The sequence below is a fragment of the Capra hircus genome, chromosome 1, assembly GCF_001704415.2.
Source record: "Capra hircus breed San Clemente chromosome 1, ASM170441v1, whole genome shotgun sequence".
Lineage (NCBI taxonomy): Eukaryota > Metazoa > Chordata > Mammalia > Artiodactyla > Bovidae > Capra > Capra hircus.
Window position 1 is genome coordinate 46,479,919 of NC_030808.1, and position 18,954 is coordinate 46,498,872.

The following is an 18,954-nucleotide window of genomic DNA, read 5'->3' on the forward strand; positions in this document are numbered from 1 at the left end:
TGGAAGAAATTGACAGATTCTTAGAAAAGTTCAATCTTCCAAAACTGAACCAGGACGAAATAGAAATCATGAACAACCCCATTACAAGCACTGAAATTGAAGCTGTGATAAAAAATCTCCCTAAAAATAAAAGCCCATGACTAGATGACTTCAAAGGAGAATTCTATCAAACATTTAGAGAGGAGCTAATGCCTATCCTTTTAACACTCTTTCAACAAATTGCAGAGGAAGGAAAACTCACAAACTGATCCTATGAGGCCACCATCACCCTGACACCAAAACCAGACAAAGACAACACCAAAAAAGAAAACTAAATCCCAATATCACTGATGAACATAGATGCAAAAATTCTCAACAAAATTTTAGCAAACAGAATTCAGCAACACATAAAAAAGCTCATACATCATGATCAAGTTGGGTTTATCCCAGGAATGCAAGGATTTTTCAATATACACAAATCAGTCAAAATGATATACCATATTAACAAATTGAAAGATAAAAACCACATGATCATCACAATAGATGCAGAAAAAGCCTTTGACAAAATTCAGCACCCATTTATGATTAAAACTCTTCCAAAAATGTGCATAGAAGAAACCTACCTCAAAATAGTGAAGGCCATATATTATAAGCGTACAGCAAACATTATTCTCAATGGTGAAAAATTGAAAGCATCCCCCCTAAGATCAGGAAAAAGATAAGGGTGTCCACTTTCACCACTATTTTTCAACATAGTTCTGGAAGTCCTAGCTACAGCAATCAGAGAAGAAAAAGAAATAAAAGAGATGCAGATCAGAAAAGAAGTAGTAAAGTGCTCACTGATTGCAGATGACATGATATTGTACATAGGAAACCATAAAGATGGCATCAGAAAATTACTAGAGCTAATCAGCGAATTTAGCAAAGTTGCAGGATACAAAAACAATACACAGAAATCACTTGCGTTTCTATATACTATCAATGAAAATCAGAGAGATTAAGGAATCAATCCCATTCATCATTGCATCAAAAATAATTAAATATCTGGGAATAAACTGACCTTAAGAGACAAAAGAACCGTACACAGAAAATTATAAGACACTAATGAAAGAAATGAAAGATGGCAAACAGATGGAGAGATATTCCATGGTCCTGGATAGGAAGAATCAATATTGTGAAAAACTATACTACCAAACACAATCTACAGATTCAGTGCTGTTGCTGCTGCTGCTAAGTCACTTCAGTCATGTCTGACTCTGTGCGACCCCATAGATGGCAGCCCACCAAGCTCCTCTGTTCCTAGGATTCTCCAGGCAAGAATTCTGGAGTGTGTTGTCATTTCCTTCTCCAATGCATGCATGTAGGCTTAGTCGATTCAGTCATCTCCAACTCTGGGTGACCCCATGGACAGCAGCCCACCAGTCTCTTGTGTCCATGGGATTCTCGAGGCAAGAATACTGGAGTGGGTTGCCAACAGATTCAATGCGATTCCTATCAAACTCAGTTTAGTTCAGTCACTCAGCCATGTCTAACTCTTTGCCCCATGGACTGCAGCACACCAGGCTTCCCTGTCCATCACCAACTCCCAGAGCTTACTCAAACTCATGTCCATTGAGTTAGTGATGCCATCCAACCATCTCATCCTCTGTCATCCCCTTCTCCTCCTGTCTTCAATTTTTCCCAGCATCAGGATCTTTTCCAATGAATCAGTTCTTTGCATGAGGTAACCAAAATATTGGAGTTTCAGTTTCAGCATCGGTCCTTCCAATGAATATTCAGGACTGATTTCCTTTAGGATTGACTGGTTTGATCTCCTTGCAGTCCAAGAGACTCTCAAGAGTCTTCTCCAACATCACAGTTCAAAAGCATCAATTCTTTGGCATTCAGCTTTCTTTAGAGTCTGGCTCTCACATCCATTTATGACAACTGGAAAAACCATAGCTTTGACTAGATGGACCTTTGTTGGCAAAGTAATGTCTCTGCTTTTTACTCTGCTGTCTAGGTTGGTCAGAGCTTTTCTTCAAAGGAGCAAGTGTCTTTTAATTTCATTGCTGCAGTCACCATCTGCAGTGATTTTGGAACCCTCCAAATAAACTTATTAAATTACCAATGGCACTTTTCACAGAACTAGAACAAAAAAATTCACAATTCATATGGAAACACAAAAGACCCTGACTATCCAAAGTAGTCTTTATAAAGAAGAATGGGGCTGGAGGAATCAACCTTCCTGACTTTAGATTATACTGCAAAGCTACAGTCATCAATACAGTATGGTACTGGCACAAAACCAGAAATATACACCAGTGGAAAAAGATTAGTAAATAATGCCAGAAATAAATCCATGCACATATGGGTACCTTATTTTTGACAAAGAAGGCAAGTATATTCCATGGGGCAAAGAGAGCCACTTCAGTAAATGGTGCAGCCACAAGTGAAAGAATGTCCAGAAAACTGGACAGCCACAAGTAAAGTTATGAAATTAAAACATTTCCTAACACCATACACAAAGATAAACTCAAAATGGATTAAAGACCTAAATGTAAGACCAGAAACTATAAAACACTTAGAAGGAACTATAGGCAGAACACTTGAAGACATAAATCAAAGTAAGATCCTCTATGACCCATCTCCTAGAGTAGTGGAAATAAACACAAAAGTAAAGAAATGGGACCTGATTAAACTTAAAAGCTTTTCCACAGCAAAGGAAACTATAAGCAAGGTGAAAAGACAGCCTTCAGAATGGGAGAAAATAACAGCAAATGAAACAACAGACAAAGGATGGATTTCCAAAATATACAAGCAGCTCATACAACTCAATGCCAGAAAAACAAACAACCCAATCAAAAAGTTGGAAAAAGACCTAAACAGACATTTATCCAAAGAACACATACATATGGCTAACAAACACATGAAAAGATGCTCAACATCGCTCATTATTGGCGAGATGCTGATCAAAACTACAATGAGATATCACCTCACACCATTCAGAATGGCCCTCATCAAAAAGTCTACAAACAATAAATGCTGGAGATGGTGTGGAGAAAAAGGAACACTCTTGCACTGTTGGTGGGAATGTAAATTGATACAGCCACTATGGAAGATGGTATGGAGATTCCTTAAAAAACTAGGAATAAAACCACCATATGACCCAGCAATCCCACTCCTAGGCATGTACACTGCGGTATATGCAAAATTGAAAAAGACTCATGTATCCCACTGTTCATTGTGGCACTATTTATAATAGGTAGAACATGGAGCTGACCACGTTCAAGGTCAGGAGAGGCGCTGTGAGGAGATACCCCTCGTCCAAGGTAAGGAGCAGCAGCTGCACTTTGCTGAAGCAGCCGTGAAGAGATACCCCATGTCCAAGGTAAGAGAAACTCAGGTAAGACGGTAGGTGTTGTGAGAGGCATAAGAGGGCAGACACACTGAAACCATAATCACAGAAAACTAGTCAATCTAATCACATGGACCACAGCCTTGTCAAACTCAATGAAAGTAAGCCATGCTGTGTGGGGCCACCCAGGATGGGCGGGTCATGGTGGAGGGGTCTGACAGAATGTCGTCCGCTGGAGAAGGGAATGGCAAACCACTTCAGTATTCTTGCCTTAGAACCCCATGAACAGTATGAAAAGGCAAAATGATAGGATACTGAAAGAGGAACTCCCCAGGTCAGTACATGCCCAATATGCTCTTGGAGATCAGTGGAAAAATAACTCTAGAAAGAATGAAGGGATGGAGCCAACACAAAAACAATACCCAGCTGTGGATGTGACTGGTGATAGAAGCAAGGTCCAATGCTGTAAAGAGCAATATTGTATAGGAACCTGGAATGTCAGGTCCATGAATCAAGGCAAATTGGAAGTGGTCAAACAGGAGATGGCAAGAGTGAACATCAACATTCTAGGAATCAGTGAACTAAAATGGACTGGAATGGGTGAATTTAACTCAGATGACCATTACTACTACTACTGTGGGCAGGAATCCCACAGTAGAAGAGCTAAAAGACCTTTTAGAACTAACACCCCAAAAAGGTTTACTTTTCATTATAGGGGACTGGAATGTAAAAGTAGGAAGTCAAGAAACACCTGGAGTAACAGGCAAATTTGGCCTTGGAGTACAGAATGAAGCAAGGCAAAGGCTAATAGAGCTTGCCAAGAGAACGTACTGGTCACAGCAAACACCCTCTTCCAACAAAACAGGAGAAGACTCTACACATGGACATCACCAGATGGTCAACACCAAAATCAGATTGATTATATTCTTTGCAGCCAAAGATGGAGAAGCTCTATACAGTCAGCTAAAACAAGACCAGGAGCTGATCAGATCATGAACTCCTTATTGCCAAATTCAGACATAAATAGAAGAAAATAGGGAAAACCACTAGACCATTCAGGTATGACCTAAATCAAATCCCTTATGATTATACAGTGGAAGTGAGAAATAGATTTAAGCAGCTAGATCTGATACAGTGTCTGATGAACTATGGACATAGGAGAAAATAATCAAGACCATCCCCATGGAAAAGAAATGCAAAAAAGCAAAATGGCTGTCTGGGGAGGCCTTATAAATACCTGTGAAAAGAAGAGAGGCGAAAAGCAAAGGAGAAAAGGAAAGATATAAGCATCAGAATGTAGAGTTTCAAAGAATACCAAGGAAAGATAAGAAAGCTTTCCTCAGCGATCAGTGCAAAGAAATACAGGAAAACAACAGAATGGGAAAGACTAGAGATCTCTTTAAGAAAATTAGAGACACCAAGGGAATATTTCATGCAAAGATGGGCTTGATAAAGGACAGAAATGGTATGGAACTAACAGAAGCAGAACATATTAAGAAGAGGTGGCAAGAATACACAGAGAACTGTACAAAAAAGAGCTTCACGACCCAGATAATCATGATGGTGTGATCACTCACCTAGAGCCAGACATCCTGGAATATGAAGTCAAGTGGGCCTTAGAAAGCATCACTATGAACAAAGAAGTTAGTGGAGGTGATGGAATTCCAGTTGAGCTATTTCAAATTCTGAAAGATGATGCTGTGAAAGTGCTGCACTCAATATGCCAGCACATTTGGAAAACTCAGCAGTGGCCACAGGACTGGAAAATGTCAGTTTTCATTCCAATCCCAAAAAAAGGCAATGCCAAAGAATGCTCAAACTACCACACAATTACACTCATCTCACACTCTAATAAAGTACTGCTCAAAATTCTCCAAGCAAGGCTTCAACAATATGTGAACTGTGAACTTCCAGATATTCAAGCTGGTTTTAGAAAAGGCAGAGGAGCCAAAGATCAAATTGCCAACATATTGGATCGCGGAAAAAGGAAGAGAGTTCCAGAAAAACATCTATTTCTCCTTTATTGACTATGCCAAAGCCTTTGACTCTGTGGATTACAATAAACTGTAGAAAATTCTGAAAGAGATGGGAATATCAGACCACCTGACTTGCCTCTCGAGAAACCTCTATGCAGGTCAGGAAGCAACAGTTAGAACTGGACATGGAACAACAGACTGGTTCCAAATAGGAAAAGGAGTACGTCAAGGCTGTATATTGTCACCCTGCTTATTTAACTAATATGCAGAGTACATCATGAGAAATGCTGGGCTGGAAAAAGTACAAGGTGGAATCAAGATTGCTGGGAGAAATATCGATAACCTCAGATGTGCAGATGGTACCACCCTTATGGCAGAAAGTGAAAAGGAACTAAAAAGCCTTTTGATGAAAGTGAAAGAGGAGAGTGAAAAAGTTGGCTTAAAGCTCAACTTTCAGAAAACGAAGATCATGGCATCTGGTCCCATCACTTCATGGGAAATAGATAGGGAAACAGTGGAAACAGTGTCAGACTTTATTTTTCTGGGCTCTGAAATCACTGCACCTGGTGATTGCAGCCATGAAATTAAAAGACGCTTACTCCTTGGAAGGAAAGTTATGACCAACCTAGACAGCATATTCAAAAGCAGAGACATTACTTTGCCAACAAAGGCCTGTGTAGTGAAGGCTATGGTTTTTCCAGTGGTCATGTATGGATGTGAAAGTTGGACTGTGAAGAGAGCTGAGCACCAAAGAATTGATGCTTTTGAATTGTTGTGTTTGAGAAGACTCTTGAGAGTCCCTTGGACTGCAAGGAGATCCAACTAGTCCATTTTAAAGAAAATCAGTCCTGGGTGTTCTTTGGAAGGACTGATGCTCAAGCTTAAACTCCAGTACTTCGGCCACCTTGTGCGAAGCGTAGACTCATTGGAAAATACCCTGATGCTGGGAGAGATTGGGGGCAGGAGGAGAAGGGGATGACAGAAGATGATATGGCTGGATGGCATCACTGACTCAATGGACATTAGTTTGGGTAAACTCCGGGAGTTGGTGATGGACAGGTGGCCTGGCGTGCTATGATTCATGGGGTTGCAAAGAGTCAGACACGACTGAGTGAATGAACTGAACTGAACTGAACTGAGAACATGGAAGCAACCTAGATGTCCATTGACAGATGAATAGATAAAGAAGTTGTGGTACATAGACACAATGGAATATTCATTTCAGTTCAGTCACTCAGTCATGTCCGACTCTTTGTGACCCCATGGACTGCAGCATGCCAGGCTTTCCTGTCCATCACCAACTCCTGGGGTTTATTCAACTCATGTTGATTGAGTCAGTGATGCCATCCAACCATCTCATCCTCTGTCATCCCCTTCTCCTCCCACCTAAAATCTTTCCCAGCATCAGGGTCTTTTCAAATGAATCAGTTCTTTGCATCAGGCAACTAGTTGCCAAAATATAGGAACATTACTCAGCCATCAAAAGGGATGTATCTGAGTCAGTTCTAATGATGTGGATGAACCTAGAACTTGTTATACAGAGTGAAGTAAGTCAGAAAGAGAAAGATAAATATATTCTAACACATATATATTGAATCTAGAAAAATGGTACCAAAGAATTTATTTACAGGGCAGCAATGGAAAGATGGACATTGAGATAGGTTTATGGACATGGGGAGAGGGGAAGAGAGGGTGAGATGTATGGAAAGAGTAACATGAAAACTTACATTACCATATGTAAAATAGATAGCCAATGGGAATTTGCTGTATAGTTCGGGAAACTCAAACAGGGGCTCTGTATCAACCTAGATGGGTGTGATGTGGGGGTAGATAGGAGGGAGGTTCCAAAGGGAGGGGATATATGTATACCTATGGATGATTCATGTTGAGTTTTGACAGAAAACAACAAATTTCTGTAAAGCAAGTATCCTTCAATAAAAGAAAGTAAATTAAAAAAAACCACCCTGGACTATCAGGGTCAAATTTATGAAACACTGAAAAAAAAGACAAAGTCTTCTAATGTTTTAGAGATTAAAAAGAGGTGACCTACTAAGGGAGGAAAATCATAATGATACTAATTTTTTGTAACACTTAATGCTAGGAAATATGGAGCAATATCTATAAAATCTTAAGGGATATAAATTTTAGACTCTCCACTAAGCAAGTTGTTATTCAAGTGTTAGGCAAAATAAAGACCTTTCAAACATGAGAAGTTGAACTTCTTTGGGAAAAGAAGTTACTACAGGATGTTCTCTAGCAAAATGAGAAAGGAAATAATAGAGAAGACACATGAGTGTTGAATAAAGTAATGAATATGACATCAATAAGTCTAAATAGTCATGAACTGATCACAAAAAGTAGGTTTGCATTTAGTGCAGTTGTAAGGCAGAGTTCCTAAAACAGAAGCATAAAACATGAGTTATTAGTGTAAGTCATTTGAGAGATTCCTGATTTTTAACTTACTATGTTTAACATCTAAAGGTTGATGTATTTTAAAAATATAAGCCAAGGACAACGAATTTAAGTGAAAATTAAGCAGGTAAGGGAAAATTGGTTGTATAATTAGTACAAATGTAGTAATCAGCAACCCCAAAAATATATAGTGAGACAATATGCTACTATTAATGGTTAATTTTATTTGAGGGTTTATTACATGGGAGATACTCTGCCAGGTGGGTACTTTTATCATCACAATTTATATTAATAGATGAGGAAACTGAGGATAGAGAGATTAAGCAATTTACCCAGAGTCATCAGCTAGCAAGGGGCAAAGCCAGGCAATCTCACTTCACAGCCATACTATTAATCATTACCCTAAATATTGTGTCCTTGACACATTATCAGAATATAAATTTTTCAAAAATTACCCCATAAAAGAGAAAACCCAATACTCTTTTTAAATACAGTTTACAGGCATTTTTCCAATCTGTGTCAGATAGATTTCTTATATCTTGTATACTGTTTAGTATCAGTAACCCATTGCTACAAACTTCTGTGGAACAAACCACCTTATATGTGACCACATGAATGAAACTTGAGGACATTATGCTAAGTAAGTGAAATAAGACAGTCACAGAAAGGATATTGCATAATTCCATTTATATGAGGTATTTAAAAATAGTCAAATACATAAAATCAAAGAATGGAATGGTGGTTGCCAGGGGCTGAAGGGAGATACAAATGGGAGGTTACTAATCAATGGGCATAAAGTTTCAATTAAACAAAATGAATAAGTTCTAGAAATCTATCATAAAATTTTGCACGTATAGCTAACAATCATATATTGTACACTTAAAAATTTCTTAAGAAAGTAGGTCTCATTTTAAGTGTTCTTACCGTAATAAGAGCCTCTTGATGAAAGTGAAAGAGGAGAGTGAAAAACTGGGCTTAAAACTCAACATTAAGAAAACTAGGATCATGGGATCTGGTCCCATCACTTCATGGCAAATAGATGGGGAAACAGTGGAAACAGTGTCAGACTTTAATTTTGGGGGCTCCAAAATCACTACACATGGTGATTGCAGCCATGAAATTAAAAGATGCCTGCTCCTTGAAAGAAAAGCTATGACCAATCTAGACAGCATATTAAAAAGCAGAGGCTCCAGTTCCATTCTTATTTCTCAAGATTGCTTTGGCAATTTGACGTTTTTTGTATTTCCATACAAATCTTGAAATTATTTGTTCTAGTTCTGTGAAAAATATGGCTGGTAGCTTGATAGGGATTGCATTGAATTTGTAAATTGCTTTGGGTAGTGTACTCATCTTCACTATATTGATTCTTCCGATCCATGAACATGGAATATTTCTCCATCTATTAGTGTCCTCTTTGATTTCTTTCATCAGTGTTTTATAGTTTTCTATATATAGGTCTTTAGTTTCTTTAGGTAGATATATTCCTAAGTATTTTATTCTTTTCGTTGAAATGGTGAATGGAATTGTTTCCTTAATTTCTTTTTCTACTTTCTCATTATTCGTGTATAGGAATGCAAGGGATTACTGTGTGTTGATTTTATATCCTGCAACTTTACTATATTCATTGATGAGCTCTAGTAATTTTCTGGTGGAGTCTTTAGGGTTTTCCATGTAGAGGATCATGTCATCTGCAAACAGTGAGAGTTTTACTTCTTCTTTTCCAATTTGGATTCCTTTTATTTCTTTTTCTGCTCTGATTGCTGTGGCCAAAACTTCCAGAACTATGTTGAATAGTAGCGGTGAAAGTGGACACCCTTGTCTTGTTCCTGACTTTAGGGGAAATGCTTTCAATTTTTCACCATTGAGGATAATGTTTGCTGTGGGTTTGTCATAGATAGCTTTTATTATGTTGAGGTATGTTCCTTCTATTCCTGCTTTCTGGAGAGTTTTTATCATAAATGGATGTTGAATTTTGTCAAAGGCCTTCTCTGCATCTATAAGCCACAGTCATCAAAACAGTATGGTACTGGCACAAAGACAGACATATAGATCAATAGAACAAAATAGAAAGCCCAGAGATAAATCCACACACATATGGACACCTTATCTTTGACAAAGGAGGCAAGAATATACAATGGAGTAAAGACAATCTCTTTAACAAGTGGTGCTGGGAAAACTGGTCAACCACTTGTAAAAGAATGAAACTAGATCACGTTCTAACACCCCACACAAAAATAAACTCAAAATGGATTAAAGATCTAAATGTAAGACCAGAAACTAAAAAACTCCTAGAGGAGAACATAGGCAAAACACTCTCAGACATAAATCACAGCAGGATCCTCTATGATCCACCTCCCAGAATTCTGGAAATAAAAGCAAAAATAAACAAATGGGATCTAATTAAAATTAAAAGCTTCTGCACAACAAAGGAAAATATAAGCAAGGTGAAAAGACAGCCTTCTGATTGGGAGAAAATAATAGCAAATGAAGCAACTGACAAACAACTAATCTCAAAAATATACAAGCAACTTCTGCAGCTCAATTCCAGAAAAATAAACGACCCAATCAAAAAAATGGGCCAAAGAACTAAATAGACATTTCTCCAAAGAAGACATACGGATGGCTAACAAACACATGAAAAGATGCTCAACATCACTCATTATTAGAGAAATGCAAATCAAAACCACAATGAGGTACCACTTCACACCAGTCAGAATGGCTGCGATCCAAAAATCTGCAAGCAATAAATGCTGGAGAGGGTGTGGAGAAAAGGGAACCCTCCTACACTGTTGGTGGGAATGCAAACTAGTACAGCCACTATGGAGAACAGTCTGGAGATTCCTTAAAAAATTGCAAATAGAACTACCTTATGACCCAGCAATCCCACTTCTGGGCATACACACGGAGGAAACCAGAATTGAAAGAGACACATGTACCCCAATGTTCATCGCAGCACTGTTTATAATAGCCAGGACATGGAAACAACCTAGATGTCCATCAGCAGATGAATGGATAAGAGAGCTGTGGTACATATACACAATGGAGTATTACTCAGCCGTTAAAAAGAATTCATTTGAATCAGTTCTGATGAGATGGATGAAACTGGAGCCGATTATACAGAGTGAAGTAAGCCAGAAAGAAAAACACCAATACAGTATACTAACACATACATATGGAATTTAGAAAGATGGCAATGACGACCCTGTATGCAAGACAGGAAAAAAGACACAGATGTGTATAACGGACTTTTGGACTCAGAGGGAGAGGGAGAGGGTGGGATGATTTGGGAGAATGGCATTCTAACACGTATACTATCATGTAAGAATTGAATCGCCAGTCTATGTCTGACGCAGGATACAGCATGCTTGGGGCTGGTGCATGGGGATGACCCACAGAGATGTTATGGGGAGGGAGGTTAGAGGGGGGTTCATGTTTGGGAACGCATGTAAGAATTAAAGATTTTAAAATTAAAAAAAAAAAAACTAAAAAAAAAAAAAAAAAAAAAGCAAAGGCATTACTTTGCCAACAAAGGGCCATCTACTCAAAGCTATGGTTTTTCCAGTAGTCATGTATGGATGTGAGAGTTGGACTATAAAGCTTAGTGGTGAAGAATTGGTGCTTTTGAACTGTGGTGTTGGAGAAGACTCTTGAGTGTCTCTTGGACTGCAAGGAGATCCAACTAGTCCATCCTAAAGGAAATCAGTCCTGAATATTCATTGGAAGGACTGATGCTGAAGCTGAAACTTTGATACTTTGACCACCTGATGCGAAGAACTAACCCATTTGAAAAGACCCTGATGCTGCGAAAGATCGAAGGCAAGAGGAGAAGAGGATGACAGAGGATGAGATGGCTGGATGGCATCACTGATTCAATGGATATGAGTTTGAATTAGCTCCAGGAGTTAGTGATGGACAGGGAGGCCTGGCGTGCTGCAGTCCATGAGGTCACAAAAAGTTGGACCCAGCTGAGCTACTGAACTGAACTGAATTGAACCACAATAATATAAAAAATAAAACAGACAAACCTAGTGGCTTGAAACGACCATCATTTGCTCTCATGTATATGGGTCACCACGGAGAAGGCAATGGCAACCCATTCCAGTACTCTCGCCTGGAAAATCTCATGGATGGAGGAGCCTGGTAGGCTGCAGTCCATGGGGTCGCTAAGAGTCGGACAGGACTGAGTGACTTCACTTTCACTTTTCACTTTCATGCATTGGAGAAGGAAATGGCAACCCACTCCAGTGTTCTTGCCTGGAGAATCCCAGGGATGGGGGAGCCTCGTGGGCTGCTGTCTCTGGGGTCGCACAGAGTCGGACATGACTGAAGCAACTTAGCAGCAGCAGCAGCAGCAGCATATGGGTTACCTGAGGCTCTGCTCTAGGCTGGGTCCAACAAGGGTGGGTAGGCTTAGTTCTACATGTCTTTCATCCTCTCTTTGTGTAAACAAGATACCTTGGACATTGCTTGGCAGAGGCACAAGGGACATATGTGCTTTTCACTGCACAGCGGCTGATTTATAAGCAAGCTCAAATATGCCCACAAGTGCAAGTTCTTTTCAAATCTTTGGTCCTATCATGCCTGTTAACATTCCACTGACCAACTCACATAGCCAAACAAGAGACAGGAAAGTCATGTGGCAAAGGATGAACATAGGAGGGATAATGAAGTAGGTCTATCAATGCAACATGACATCACTGATCTACCTTTTTTGTTAGTTGGGAGGAAAATCATATAAATGAAACATATATGAGTATTTGCAAGACAAACAGCACTTGAGAACAGTATAGATATTACAGCCATTAGCACCCACATGGCCCAAAGAGTGTAAAACACTTTGCACTTAAAATGCTGTTTGAAATAATAAATTATTTTTCACTTGTTCAAAGAGAACCTTCCTTAACCATAATGATCCTGCAAGGATGGGATGCTTGGATCCTCCTAGTTTAGTATTGAGACTACCTTCCTTGTAACAACTAGGGGAGGAAGGTGAAGAGAGGCGAAGAGTTAAAATATTTAAGAAAATACACCTATAACTACCCCTCTAATATCTCTGTATCTGTCTCTATCTATAGAAGTATATTTGCCTTAGATATATTATATGAGTATCTTCTGTTAGTAAAAGATAAAAATGATGAGTGCATAATGGTGAATGAGATTTTTATTTTTTTCATTCTAGGTAGGTGTTTGAGAAGAAGTTTTACAAGTGGTGGAAAGAACATTTGATGGCATACTCTAGAAACTGGATTTTTGCCCTCAACCTGCCATTAATAAAAGATAAAATCTTGAACAAATTCCTTAACTTCTCTGAGTGACAATTTGCTTATTATTAAAATTGGGCTGGAGGATCTCTAAGATTTTCTTCAACCCTAAGGATTTAAGAAGGAAATTTAAAAAGTGGAAATATGACCACAGTATAGATGGAAATTCATCGAAATGCATTTGGTAAAATTAGGAGCAGCGGCTGATTTATAAGAAGCAATAACATGCTCTCTGAAATGATTAATTATAATTGAGCAGTTACTATTGATATATAGATGGATAGATCTCATGAATAAAATTGTAAAGCTCATTCCCAATTCATGTTCTTTTTCGAACAAAGAGGAGAAGCAAGGTGTTTCAGTATCAGATAAATTATGAATAGGAGAAAACTAAAGGTTATAAAGCTTATACTAGGTTATAATTCATTTACTAATCTCTGATTCAAAGTGACATACTAAAGTAAGAGATTAAGAAATATCACTGTGGCCCTGCCCTAAGATACATTGTTTTTAATTGGCAACACTTCCTGTATTATATTATGGAAGAGGCTAGTTACCATTTGTTCTATTGACCCAAAATGTTATGACTGTGTTCCAGACATCTCTACCTTCCTCAAAGAAGTTATAAATACAAAATACACTAATGTGTATGAATACACTGTATAGATTAGGTTTACATATACAAAATGATTCACTTTACCAACTAGGAATACCAATATATCACATTTTTGTTAATTTGACAGGGAATTATTCAAGCAATAACATGTCCTTATTAGTGGGACATGCATATTCCATTTGAATGCTCCTCCTTCCTTACTCTCCAAGTTGGTCAGATGCCTTTCTCAGTCCAAAGACTGTCAATGATATTTCGAAGATAATTGCAAATTTGCATAGACTTTCTACTTATGATTTCTCATTGGTATCATTATTGAACACTGGTCCTATCCACTTCCATAGTTGTTCCTCACTTGATGGTAATTCCTTTCTAGTCTAAGTTCCTACATTGACTTCCCTACCTACTTTTTTCCCCTCAGCATGAACTTGGCCTTTATTTTATTTTTTTAATTAATTTTTATTGGAATATAGTTGATTTACACTGTAGTGTTAGTTTCTGATGTATGGCAAAGTGAATCAGTTATATATACACATATCTACTCTTTTCTAGATTCTTTTGCCATGTGGGCCATTACAGAATATTGAGTAGAGTTCCCTGTGCTGTACAGTAGATACTTATTGCTTTATCTGTTTTATACATAGTAGTGTATGTATGTCAAACTGAATCTCCCAATTTTACCACCTTTTCCTCTTGGTAACCATAAGTTTGTTTTCTACATCTGTGACACTGTGTTTTGTAAAGAAGTTTAATTATACCATTTTTTTATACCTCACATATAAATGATATCATATGACATTTGTCTTTCTCTTTCTGCCTGTCTTCACTCAGTATGACAGTCTCTAGGTCCATCCATATTGCTGCAAATGGCATACTTCATTCTTTCCTATAGCTGAGTTATATTCAATTGTATATATGGGCCATATCATCTTTATCCATTCAAATGTTGTTGGACATTTAGATTGCTTCCATATCCTGGCAATTGTAATAGAGCTTCAGTGAACATGGAGTTTGTGTGTCTCTTTGAATTATGTTTTTTTCCAGATATACGCCCAGGAATGTGACTGCCAGATCATGTAGTAGCTCTATTTTTAGTTTTGTAAGGAACCTCCATACTGTTCTCCATAGTGGCACCACCAATTTACATTCACACCAACAGTGTAGGAGGGTTCTCTTTTCTCCACACCCTCTCCAGCATTTACTGTTTGTAGATTTTGACTTTGCTACATTCTTGGGTTCAACATATTAAGACTGAATTCTGGAGTCATGTAACCTAGATTTGAATTTTGCCTTTGCTTCTTTTTGGCTGTGTGACTTGAGCCAAGTTATCTAACTTTTCTTCATCTAACTTTTTTTCCTTAACTATAAAATAGAGATAATAATACAATTTATCCCACATAGTTGTTGTTGTTAACATTAAGTGAGACAATACATAACAAGCAGAGTGCTTGGCACCAACAAGATTTGTATTAATAAAAAACATATGCTCCTGCTACCAATATGACTACTACTACTATTCAGTTCTGTTCAGTTCAGTCGCTCAGTCGTGTCCGACACTTTGCGACCCCATGAACCACAACACACCAGGCGTCCCTTGTCCATCACCAACTCCCGGAGTTGACCGGAACTCATGTCCATCGAGTCGGTGATGCCATCCAGCTATCTCATCCTCTGTCGTCCCCTTCTCCTCCTGCCCCCAATTCCTTCCAGCATCAGGGTGTTTTCCAATGATTCAACTCTCGCATGAAGTGGCCAAAGTATTGGAGTTTCAGCTTCAGCATCAGTCCTTGAAATGAACACCCAGGACTGATCTCCTTTATAATGGACTGGTTGGATCTCCTTGCAGTCCAAGGGACTCTCAAGAGTCTTCTCCAACACCACAGTTCAAAAGCATCAGTTCTTCGGCGCTCAGCTTTCTTCACAGTTCAACTCTCACATCCATACATGACCACTGGAAAAAGCATAGCCTTGACTAGATGGACCTTTGTTGGCAAAGTAATGTCTCTACTTTTGAATATGCTGTCTAGGTTGGTCATAACTTTCCTCCCAAGGAGTAAGCGTCTTTTCATTTCATGGCTGCAATCACCATTGCGGTGATTTTGGAGCCCCCCAAAATAAAGTCTGACACTGTTTCCACTGTTTCCCCACCTATTTCCCATGAAGTGATGGGACCAGATGCCATGATCTTCGTTTTCTGAAAGTTGAGCTTTAAGTCAACTTTTTCACTCTCCTCTTTCACTTTCATCAAGGGGCTTTTTAGTTCCTCTTAACTTTCTGCCATAAGGGTGGTGTCATCCGCATATCTGAGGTTATTGATATTTCTCCCAGCAATCTTGATTCCAGCTTGTGCTTCTTCCAGCCCAGGATTTCTCATGATGTACTCTGCATGTAAGTTAAATGAGCAGGGTGACGATATACAACCTTGACGTACTCCTTTTCCTATTTGGAACCAGTCTGTTGTTCCATGTCCAGTTCTAACTGTTGCTTCCTGACCTGCATATAGTTTCTCGAGAGGCAGGTCAGGTGCTCTTGTATTCCCATCTCTTTCAGAATTTTCCACAGTTTATTGTGATCCACACAGTCAAAGGCTTTGGCATAGTCAATAAAGCAGAAATAGATGTCTTTCTGGAATGCTCTTGCTTTTTCGATGATTCAGCAGTTGTTGGCAATTTGATCTCTGGTTCCTCTGCCTTTTCTAAAACCAGCTTGAACATCTGGAAGTTCACAGTTCATGTATTGCTGAAGCCTGGCTTGGAGAATTTTGAGCATTACTTTACTAGCGTGTGAGATGAGTGCGAGAGTACTATTATTAGTACTATAGTAATCATTTCTAAAAGTGTAACAATACTGCCAGATTGCTGTGATTCAGAGCTTAATGGTCCCATTATTTTCCTTTTGGAAGGAACCTGTGTATCTATACAAAGTAGTCTACCTTTATCCCAGAGCTTTAAATCCCAGAGCAGTAGACTTCCCTGTTAATTGTTTCTTTAAGAAAAATGGGCAGTTTTCAAACAGGCAATTCATGGAAGATTAAATTTCAGTGGCCAATACATGTAATCTCAGGTAAATAGGAATTAAGATGAAAATGAGATAATATTCTATACCCCATAGATCTGCAAAAATAAATTTCTCATAACATCATTCTGTAAATGCTCCGAAGCAAAGGTGAGCCTCATGTATTGTTGCTGAGAGAGTAAATCATTGCAACCAATCTAGTTCACACTATATGTAGTAGGAAATTGACCAAAAAACCCTATAATTCATTTATAAAATAGAATGTGAAGTGAAACGAGTCACTCATTCGTATCTGATTTTTTTGCGACCACATGGACTGTAGTCTGTGAGGCTCCTCTGTCTATGGGATTCTCCAGGCAGGAATACTGGAGTGGACTGCCATTACCCTCTCCAGCATATCTCCTGACCCAGGGATTGAACCCAGGTCTCCTGCAACACAGGCAGATTCTTTACCATCTGAGCCACCAGGGAAGCACATAGAATAGAATACTACACAATATTAAAATGAAGTACATGTGTGTGTCTGTGTGTGTATGTGTGTGTGAACATGGATGAATCAGAAGAACAATGTTGAGTAAGAAAAAAAGGTTGCTAAAGGCCTTAATTTGAGGCTGATGTTCTAATCCAGGGATTGGCAAATTATGGCAGACCACAATCTAAATCCAGCCTATTACCTACTTATATGTAGTACCCAAGGTAAAACTGGTTTTTATATTTTTAAATAATTAAAAAAAACTTTTGAATAATATTTTGTGACATGTGAAAATTATATGAAATTCAAGTTTCAGTGTCTATAAAGTTTTATGGCACACACACAAAATTTTTAAGAAGGTTGCTAAAAGATGTATACTATTTATGTGTATTTCTTAAAATAAATTATATTAAGTATTAAAATATGTAGGATAAAAATACATTCCAGCTTCAGAATGTTAACTAGTTCTGAGAAGTGAGGGGGTGGACAAGATAGAGGGGTTATAGTTCTCCATATAACATTTTATTTTCTTAAAAAGTCTGAAGACAATGTGGTAGTATAGTACCATCTATTACCTATATGTGATGGGTCTATAGATATCTCTGAAATTCAGTTTTTTGATCCTGTCTATAAGCATAAATATTTAATAATAAGACATTAGATCAAGAAAATTAGAGCAGGGTCGATCGCTGGATTAGGAAGAACTTGTGGAGCAGGAAATGGCAACCTACTCCAGTACTCTTGCCTGAAAAACCCCATGGATAGAGGAGCTTGGTGGGCTACAGTCCAAAGGGTTGCAAATAGTTGAACACAACTGTGCACAAGAGAACAATAAAAATAAACATTTAATAATATGACATCAGATAAAGAAAATTAGAGGGAAATAATAGGTCATTCATCTTTTGGGATAATTAGAAAACATTTGGGGAAGAATAGAATCAGATGGGTTACATTTTATATGAAAAAAGTATAAGATAATGTAGGTGATAATTTTTTTTGATACTAAGTATGGAGAATTACCTCTAAACATGTAGATGAAAGAAATCTAGACAAAAAAAAATTCTGATAAATGGAAATGATTAATAGATTTTTTATAAGTATGTAAATCTTTATATCCTGGAACTATAAACAAAAGATATATATATATAAAATGAAAAAAATTGATGTTCTTAACATGCAAAGTATTTGTAGAAACAAAAGCTATAAAATCTCAGGAAAAAAAATATGAAAATGACTTGAACAGACAATTTGCAAATATGTGAAAATGTTCAACAACACAGTTGTCATTTATTGCCTCTTAGCTCAGACTCGCCCTTCAGTACCTTCTCTGCAGTAATGGATTGGACTGTCTACACATTTCTCTTATGCAACTAGCATAATATTAAGCCTTGTCAGTAGGAAAAAATGCCACTGGAAAGACATTATTAGAGTAAGGGATCATCTCTTACTGAGTCTAGTGTACTGAGCTTTGTTTTATTTTTTTAGTGACTTAATTCTACATAACTTAGTAATTTAACATAGGACATATTTAGAATCAAAATTTAATATCTTATAATGAGAAAATATAAATGCTACTAGTAATCTTCACTTGAAGCCCTGTTTACTCATTTGGAGTCTAACTATAATAAGCAGATATTGAGGGTAGTTGATATTAGTCATCAAAATTTATTGATTGGAGATGAATATAATCTAAAAGTAATCCAAGTCTGTTCCCTGACCAGTAATGCTGAAGAAGATGAAGTTAAATTGTTCTATGAAGACTTACAAGACCTTCTAGAACTAACATCCAAAAAAGATGTCCTTTTCATTATAGGGGACTGGATTCAAAAGTAGGAAGTCAAGAGATACCTGGAGTAACAGGGAAATTTGGCCTTGGAGTACAGAATAAA